Below are 10,280 nucleotides of genomic sequence, written 5' to 3' on the forward strand. Positions count from 1 at the left end.
TCAATGTTGTGGATCCAGAAACTTTCAATGTTGTGTGTCCGACACCATAAAACCTTTGCTTTGAAAAGTTCCTATAAAAAAGCATAGTGCATAGGGCGACATCTGTAGTGAATAGGGCGAGGTAGATGACATCTAGATGTCGCCCTATGTACTACGTTCGCTACACGGAAATAGACGACACGACCATTTCTTTAAATAAAATTAATTGGTGCTCGTTTGTATGTACATACATATGTAAATGCATGTGTGTGCACCTTTCTATTAATATCGTTAAATTTTATTCAGACAGGACTAAAAAGTAGAAAATAAATAATATAAAAAAAAAACTTTTTAATATACAACGCTTTTATAAATGGACTAAAAAGTAGAAAATAATATTTCCCAGTCCCATAGAATTTGTTTTGATAACTTTTGATTTTGAAATTTTAGCAAAAGTCATTATAAACAATCTATGAAATTGAAAATGAAAAGCGTGGGGCGCATGTAATACACTTGAATTGATATGAAAAGTAATATATGTATGTATGTATGTGGGTATATGAATAACGACCGCTTAAAATCGATTTCAAAGTTCTACTTTCGCTGTAGAAATTTTAGGTCTACGCTATGTAGTTTGACTATTGTCAATTAAATCGAATGCTTTGTATTGCATGCGCCCCACGCTTTTCGTTTTCAATTTCATAGATTGTTTATAATGACTTTTGCTAAAATTTCAAAATCAGAAGTTATCAAAACAAATTCTATGGGACTGAGAAATATTATTTTCTACTTTTTAGTCCATTTATAAAAGCGTTGTATATTAAAAAGTTTTTTTTTTATATTATTTATTTATATTTTATAAACGCAAGAGACAGCGTTACCCTTCTACTGATATCCACTTCAATCGTACAGACGCTACACACATCGCAAAGCATCCCGTAGTGGAGACACGAACCAAAACACATTTAGCTCTATATCTTTCCAACTAGTAGCCGAAAGTTAATATGTAAGGAATCGTTTGAAAGGTATTGGCCTATAGAATAACAATAAATATGTTTGGTCCATCCGCATACGCCCTTAAACCAGCAAAAGCAAAAAAATGTTTTTTATTTCGCAACACTTTAGCCAAATTTTTAAGAATCCGGTTAATCGTTTATGAAGCTCGAATACATTTTCTGGACACACTCTGCAAGACCTTTCCAACGATACCTCAAACATGTCGATTGGACGTCTGGATAAAAACTTCCAAATCTCGTGTATACATGGTGTCCCAGAAGTAACCTGCCAAACTTTCGGGGAAGGTAGGTGGGGGGTGAGCTCTCTGATAAACAAAAAAAATTTCAGGTAAAAGTGAAACCGTTTTTGAAATATTTACATTTTTTTAATAAAAAAAAAGTCGTGCCTTTTCATGTATTTTCTTTAACTGCATCTACAAACCAGGCTATACTTAGTAAATTTTTTATGCAAAATACTTCCAGATAGTTGCTTCTCCATACTCAAATGCAATGTAGTTAAAATATATTAAGGAACCATCATCAAATTAGGACTATTTTGGGATTTTTAACTTATTGATATTTTCTTCCCCAACTTTGACTATCTCTGGTGAAAAAAAATGTACTGAGCTATAACTTTACATTACATACAAAAATTGCTCATTTAATAAAGATTTCTCAAAGGTGGCACTCTTACTGTTTCGAATAGAAAAAAAGTTATAGTGGGCAAAGGACTGAGACACGCTAGAATGTATTTAATAGATTTAAATTTAAGTTGCTCTTGTTACCGACCAATGACATGCTAAATAGTACAAAGGTACATTATTACCTGCTCCTGACATTATTTTATGTCACTTACCGGAATTAGTGAAAGTGGATTTTGTGAAATTGGACCCTTCGAACATTGTGTTATTAATACTATGGCAGAGACCACGCAGTATACGTCGCATGAATATGCGGATATTCACCTAATTTACGGTGAAACTTGCTGTAATACCAGAAAGACTCTATGCAGAGCGATACCCCAATCGTCGGCATCCGGGTCGTGAAGTATTCGCCCGGACCCATAGAGAAATATATGAAGGTAAGTGATTTTTACAGGTACTCTAATTAGAAAATAAATTATAAATTTATGACCGCAAGGTAACCTTAGTCCATATCTGTCAACCTAAATTTTGTGCTTTTGGTTTTAGTTTATCCTAGAATTTTATTATACTGAACTGCAGTGCAACGTGGATGTGCTTTGCATACATTAACAGTTTATAGTGTGATTATTTTGTCAATGGAAAATAATACTAATGGTATGTATTATTGGGTGTAACAATTGTGGTTTTAAATAACATTTGTATTTTGAAAAATCCACTGTTTCAAAGTGCATGTTGTGATTATACAGATTTAAACATATTTTGCATGTTTCGTGGAGTGTGACTTTTTCTGTCCGATCTCTTCAGATATGATATATCTGATAAAAGGGTATTATATCTACTTTCATTTGGTGTATGACTTGTCTGCACAAACAGACATCTGTTTGATAAAACTATTTTCAGACATCATCAAAGTCAAAAATGAACAAATTTTCAACGTGTGGGTGTGTGACCGGAATTTTTTTTAAATACCTAGGATATACATGCTTTTAACACAGATTCGGATTCTGCGGACAAAAATGCGTAACTTTTGTCAGAAACGTTTCTCTGGAATGGACTTCCAGTCTGTTTAATCCACTTTCGGTCAGAAGTCGGTAATACGGCCAAAATAGCATCCCCAACTTGGTAGTTAATATTCTTCCATTTTCCAATAAAAACATTTTCCTCCACCCATTTGGTTTGTGATACCTGGTATATGGGCGGTGGGTGTGGTTATTGGCCGATTTCGCTGATTTTCAATACAACGTCTTTTAAGATTCTCAGAAGCATTTGCAGAAGATTTTGAGCGCCTATCTGCATTGGTTGATTTTCGGCCGCAGAAAGTGCTTATTTCAGCCATAGCAATGGTATGTTTTACTGTAAAAACTAATAACTAATGTATTAAAAAATGTAAATAATTTGTATTGCTGTGCAAACTACGTAAATAATTTTTGTTAACGTTTTACACGAACGTAACTCACTTTGCAGGACTGACTGCCGGATATATGTATGCGAATATAATACATTTTGACTGAATAGAAAAAATTCGTTTAAAATTGGCTATTTTTTATGATACTATCGAGGTAGTATCGACAGTTTTCCGGGAAATTGCTAAACGATTGATAGCACAGTATATTCAGTAATAAACCTTTTTGAGTACTCCTCAGGGGTAAAACCTGATCAGGGTTGATAATGAGAAAGAGCATGAATTTTGCTGATTCAGAGTTGCATATAAAATTACTGTGGTATGAAAGGGAGCAACAACGTACTAAGGCAAAGTGGCACAGGTAATTTTGTAAACAAACACTTTTCTTATCATTTTAAAAAGATAGTTGCTATTTATTTTCCAATATTCAGATATCCAGCTTGTAGCCAGAGGCAGAGGCTAGTGAGGTTCACTAAAATCTACTCATCATATTGGAACAGCTGCGGGTCCATACCATTGAGTGCGTTGGCTGAACTTACCAAACCTTAACCAAATGCGTGTCTTGAATGTATACGGTAGCAATTCATAGCAATTGCTATTGTATGTGTGTATGATTCATATTTGTGATGTTCTATACTTTGATGTGAAGTATTTTTGAGGAGTTCCGCTCAAACTTGGGTGTGCTTAATGAGCTGTCTGGGCGAATGCGCTGGCTGGCATTGGAGTCTCTCTAACTAAACAAACCTTGTTTTTTGGAATAAAGATCTAAATAAAATTTAGAGTTTTCTTTGATAAATACACAAAATTCACGTCTTTTAATAAAAAATATAATGTGAGTTGCCAGTTTATAGAAACACAAGCGTTAATTATGTACTTAACTATTGATATTATTCTTAATTAAGTAAGCATTGATAGTATACTTAACCTACATTTTGTTCATAAATAACACAATTATATTAATTTTATCCTTTTTCTAATCATCAGGCGAAATTCCCCACAGTAAGTGTTGCCGTGCGCACAAAACGAAAACGCTGCACATAACCCAAAAGTACTCCTCGGGGACCAATTGGTGAAAAACTTCGAAAAGGTTTATTACTGTATATACTGTGATTGATAGTATGATAATAACGATACTATCGCGATAGAATCGATAGTCTTGCCCGAAATTGCGAAAACTATCGATGGTGCGACTAAACAAGTAAAAAAGTCTAAGTTCGGGGGAAGCCGAACAATAAAAGCCCGGCGCGGTTTTAAATATAGTTCTTTTCACCTTCCCGAAAACCACCATTAGATGGTAAGTAGGAGTGGTTTTACCCCTATATCAAACATCTTTCATAGTTCAGTTAGACTTAATGAGATAAACTTTTGTAGTCATAAATAAGCGCTGACACGCCCATTTTCCAAATTCCACAATAATCTTATTTCTTTTTAACAGATGGTTGTGAGCATTAACTGTAAATTTCGAAATACCGAAGTTTCAGCATATCTGAAATTTACCGATATATGAAAACTGAGCGTAATTTTAGTCCGATTTCAAAAATTTTCAACGTCGTGCTGTTATGTTTCAAGTACAATAATTAGACCGAGTTTGGTACAAATTGATGGAACGGCTGCCGAGATACACATCGTCACCTTCATCCACAACGGCCCTAACCAACAAATTTTTTATTTTACAGGAGAAGCAAAAAGTATTATAAAAAGAGTATCAAACACAGGTAGAACTGTTTAAAAAGAGGCATGTAACTCAATTGTTTTTGGTACTAACACTTTAAAATTTGTATTGAAGGTCAGTCGATGTTTAACTCTCACACCGTTTAGACCGCCTTACGGATTACGTTATCATAGACTACTTGTGCTTGGAACGCAAATTATAGTGCTCGCGCTATACGAAAGGCCAATTGCCTTCATTTTTGCCGATCTAACTAAACACTTTGTTGTATATTACACAAAAAATTAAAAAAGAAAAAAAAAGTTGTCTTTATATTGTACCCAAAAATGGGGGGGGGGCCCCGATCGTGGCCCGCTCCAAGGTTCTTTTACCTTTGGACTGGATAAAAACAAAAAACTTAATTCGAAGTCTAAAGGTCCAAAATACCTTCTAATGTCTAGAGTCGATATTGAAGAAAATTCCTTAAAAAACGTGTCACCATTCTTGATTAAAAAAATTATTGACTCAGTTTGTTCTGGTGAAGTTGACATGTGCAAAATACTAAGGAACGGAACGGTGTTAATAAAGACAAAAAATGCATCCCAAGCAACAATACTCACTTGCCTCACATCTCTTTCACCCTCAATTAAAGTGGCTGTCAGTGAACACAAGTCACTAAACTATTCCAAAGGTGTAGTTTACTCAAATGACTTGAGAGAACTAGCAATAGAAGTAATCGTCAATGAACTGAAATCACAAAACGTGATAGGTGCACAAAAAAAAAAGAAAAAACAAAACGAAGAACTACTAGAAACCGGTTTGGTTATCATAACCTTCTCCTCTCCCTATTTACCAGATGAACTTTCAATAGGCTATGAAAGTAAGAATACGCCCCTACGTTCCCTCTCCCATGCGTTGTTATAACTGCCTTCGCTATGGGCATATAACAAAAGCATGTAAAAATGAAAAGATTTGCCCCACATGCTCTAGCCCCTTTCACCTTAACACCGAAATAGAACAAAAATGCACACAACAAAAAGCCTGCATCAACTGCGCCGACAGCAAAAACGAAACCAACAACCATGGTCCTCTCGACAAAACCTGTCCAGTCTTTATGAAGGAAAAAGAGATACAAGCAATTGTAACATTAGAAAAAGTGGATCGGAAAAAAGCCATAGCTACGTATAAACAACGTCATCCTAACTCAGCTCCGTCATATTCATCAATAATTAAAAACAACACATCAATAGCTTTACAAAACAACACGAACACACGGCACGAACAAAATCACTTTCCATCAACAGACAGCAACAACCATAATCAAAGAAACATTGTGAACTACTCTGAAGTTTGCGAAGAAGCAGAAATTCAGCCACTTATTACCTCACCATCACACTCATCCACTACCACAACACCACCTGCTAAACAAAAAAATATCACCATTATTTCGAGAAATATTTCCAACAAACTAAAGCAACAGATAGAGAAAAAACTGAGTGCAAAAGCAGAAGCCCGTGCAAAGAAATCAAAGCAAAGCAACAAGAGCGACGACTCAGAATTCTCTGAAACCATGTCACTAGATGAGGACACACATGAGTTAAGCCTATAGCTTTTCTAAGTTATTGCCAACTAAATCCATTATAAATAATGTATAAGGTTATTAGCATAAGAAAATTTGTTAAAATATTTATATATTCCCCTTCTCAAAAATCAACAATGAGTGGCCAAATAGCAATTATGCTTTCTCTTAGCTTCTACATAGCAACAATAGCCTCCGAAACCCTTCACTCTACTCACTTAAAACTCTCCACTCAGACTCAGATTTTAAGTTCTCTTTTGTAAGCTCTCTTACAAAAGCTGAGCACTCTTGCCTATGCGATGGACCTTAAGATATTACAGTGGAATATCAAAGGCTTCATCAATAACTTATGCGATCTTCAGCTCATTATAAAAGAGTTCAACCCTAACTTCATTTCTCTTCAAGAAACACATTGCCAATCCACATTCTCTCCTACAACACCAACAAACTATATCACTTACTTCCACAACTCACCTATTAATACATACGCCAAACAAGGTGTTGGAGTTTTAATCGAAAAGAATATACCACATAAACGCTTTACCCTAAATACCTCACTGCAAGCCATAGCAATAGAAATCGATTTAAATATCAAGCTCACAATCCTCTCCATATACATCCCACCCTCACAAACGTTTGATCATCGCGACTTAATTGATATATATCAATCTATAAACACACCTCTTGTTGTCGTCGGCGACTTCAACAGCTGGAATACAATGTGGGGCTCACACTCAAACAACTCCCGAGGAATAGAAACAGAGAAAGCTATCACTCAATCAAGCCTGTGTATTCTAAATGACGGTAGGCCGACACATTTCACTACCCATAACACATTCACCCACATAGACATTTCCTGTTGTTCCCTCTCCCTCCTCCCAATAACGTCGTGGACGATTTCCGATGACTTACATCACAGCGATCACTTCCCTATAAAAATAACCATTAATCTTAAACACCGCCCCCAACCACCACTTCCCCCGCCTGCGAAATTTCTAATACAATATGCCAAATAGCTTCTCAAAAGGAGTCGACATTGAACTGGAGAAAAGAAGAGTGCCACCATGCTGCAACGGCAATGCAGCTCGTATAACAAAAGCTATACGAACCGCCGCGAACTTCTCTATACCCCAGTCAAAAAAAAAGAAAATATTCAGTGTCCCATGGTGGAACAACGATCTGGCGAAGTTAAGGAAATTGAAAATAAACGCCTGGCACCAATTTAAAAATAACCCCTCCCTACCGCATCTAATAAATTACAAGAAAAGAAATGCCCAATTTAGAAAGGAAGTAAAGAGCGCTAAACAAATCAGTTTTGAAGAATTTACACGGGAGATAAATAAAGACTCCCCCACATCGAATATTTGGAAAAAGATAAATCGACTTTCAGGCAAAGCCTCTTACACCTCTATAGCTGCTATCCAGTCTCCCACCGGAACCCTGACTGAGACCAAAGAAATTGCTTACTATTTCGGCAAAGAATGGGCTTATTACTCTTCCGACAACAACTTCTCTCAAAACTACAATCTTACTAAAAACCACGAACGAAATAAGCATACAACACACTTCAAACATCCAAGCTAAGCTAATTGAAAAACCGATAACATTGACCGAACTTCACTCTTGTCTGAGTAAAGTCAAAGGTAAAACTCCTGGACAGGATCGAATCAACTATCGAATGATTAAATCATTGAGTCTTTCGGGGAAAATCCAATTACTTGATTTGTACAATAAAATTTTTGAGTGTGGTAACATTCCACATGCCTGGAAACTATCATTAGTAGTCCCAATTCCAAAACCGAACAAAGGTATATCCAAAATAGAATCTTTCCGCCCAATTTCTTTACTTCCTTGCTTGTCCAAAATTCTAGAAAGAATAATTGCAAAAAGAATAACCTGGTTCATGGAACATCAAAAACTAATATCACCCAACCAAACCGCCTTTAAATCTGGCAACAGTTGCGACGACGCCCTACTTCACATCGAAAGGTATTCAAATTTGTAAAGTCATTCCTAACAAATCGCAGATTCCAAGTAAAAGTCAATAATACTATATCTACTACATATCGTTTAGAAAACGGCATCCCCCAAGGATCGGCACTGAAATAAGCAACTTATTACTAAAAAAAACCCAAAATTGATCACTGCCTCTACGCTGACGATCTGTACATTCTTTGCAAAAGAGAGGATAACCAAGTAACAAAAACTATTTTGGAAACAACACTTCAAGAAATACAATCTTGGTGTGACCAATCAGGAGCAAAAATTTTTATTAAAAAAACAAAACAAATCCACTTCTGTAGAAAGCATAATTGTAATGCCTTAAACTCGGTTCTGTCTCTTAACAATAGTTTTATTGAAAATTTAACAAAACTAAAAATACTAGGTATAACATTCGCACAATATTACAACTGGAAAGATCAATGTACAGATATTAAGAAATCATTAACACATAGAGTAAATTTAATAAGATATCTTTCAAAGAAAAGTTTCGTTCATATAAATACCCTAACACATCTACCCAAAACTTTAGTATTAAGAAAATTGATTACGGCCTTTACTTGTATGGAAATAGCGCGCAATCCTCACTGAAATTCATAAATGGTTTATACCACCATGCAGCTAGAGCATGCATCTACGCATTCCGCACAACACCAATTAAAAACATCCTGACGGAATCAGGACTTCCCTCCATCGAAACCCGTTACACTGAACAGTTGGTCAAGCTACTACCGAAAATTCTATATTCCAACAACTCAATTGTAGACGCTGATGTCGAACGTTTGCTCTCGTGGAAAAAATCGCGCAGGATAGCTTCAGCTTTAGCTCTATCCCTTGCAGAATGTCCGAAGCTTAACATTCCAACAAAAGTAACCAAAAACTGTGGGAAAGTGCTTCCATGGGAGCTAAGCGAAAACTCATGCGACATCTCACTTGCCCGTTTTAAAAAAGACAACACCCCTACAGAAGTGTTTCTAAGCCACTTTAATGAAAAGAGAACCAAACTCGAACAGGACGGATGGCAAATCCTATACACGGATGGCTACAAAGCCGATGAATCCAATGTGGCATACGCTGTGGTCAACGAATAAGGAGACACAGTTACGCTTAGCAGACTTCACGAATCCGCCTCAGTCTTCACTGCCGAAGCAGTAGCCATACTCAGCTCTCTGAAAACGGCTCTGGCCAGCCGTAAGAAAACAGCCATATTTACTGATAGCCTATCTGTACTGAATGCAATTCGCAGTCCGAAGTCTGAAAAATGGTTGACAATACAAAAAATAAGAACAATCCTCGCAAATAACCCGAAAAAAGCGTTGTTTGTCTGGATTCCTAGCCATATAGGAGTTGGTGGAAACGAATATGCTGACAAGACAGCTAAATACGCCAGTCACGCACCAATCATAGCAGACCCGACCATTGAAAAACTAGATTTAAAACGGTATTTAGACGCATATTTAATAAAACGAAGGGCGCATAACTGGAAGCAACACAATCACCATCATTACTCCGCTATAAACAAAGACGGGAATCCACCCCAATACCCTGTCGACGTTTAATAACACAAAATAAAAATATTTTCCCGTATGAGGTTAGGACACACTATTGCTTCGCATTAATACTTGTTCAACGAAAATTTTGCGCTCTTCTGTCCGACCTGCAACGTGCAGATCACTCTACCGCATATTCTAACCGATTGTCCACGCTTAGCCGGCGCTAGATCATCTATTTTCGAAGGAAAAGATCTTATCGACATATTGAAAGAAACCAACAAAGAAAACATCGAAAAAACATTCCGCTTTATAAAAAGTACAAAACTAAGAATATGAACTTGAAATGTAACTTAAAGACTATCTGAATATTTACATATTTGTATTTATTTTGTTTTACTTCAAACCTTATTAGTATATCTTATGTATAAATATATCTGTATATATTATAGACCGAGCCGATAGCCATAGCAGCTAGTGCTCAGCCCCTTCCCCTTTAGTCTTAAAATGAATTTTTAATTCTAAATAAATAATAATAATAA

Source organism: Rhagoletis zephyria, unplaced genomic scaffold, assembly GCF_001687245.7.
Source record: "Rhagoletis zephyria isolate East Lansing unplaced genomic scaffold, Rhagoletis_zephyria_1.1 Rzeph_scaffold_00150, whole genome shotgun sequence".
NCBI classification, from domain to species: Eukaryota; Metazoa; Arthropoda; class Insecta; order Diptera; family Tephritidae; genus Rhagoletis; species Rhagoletis zephyria.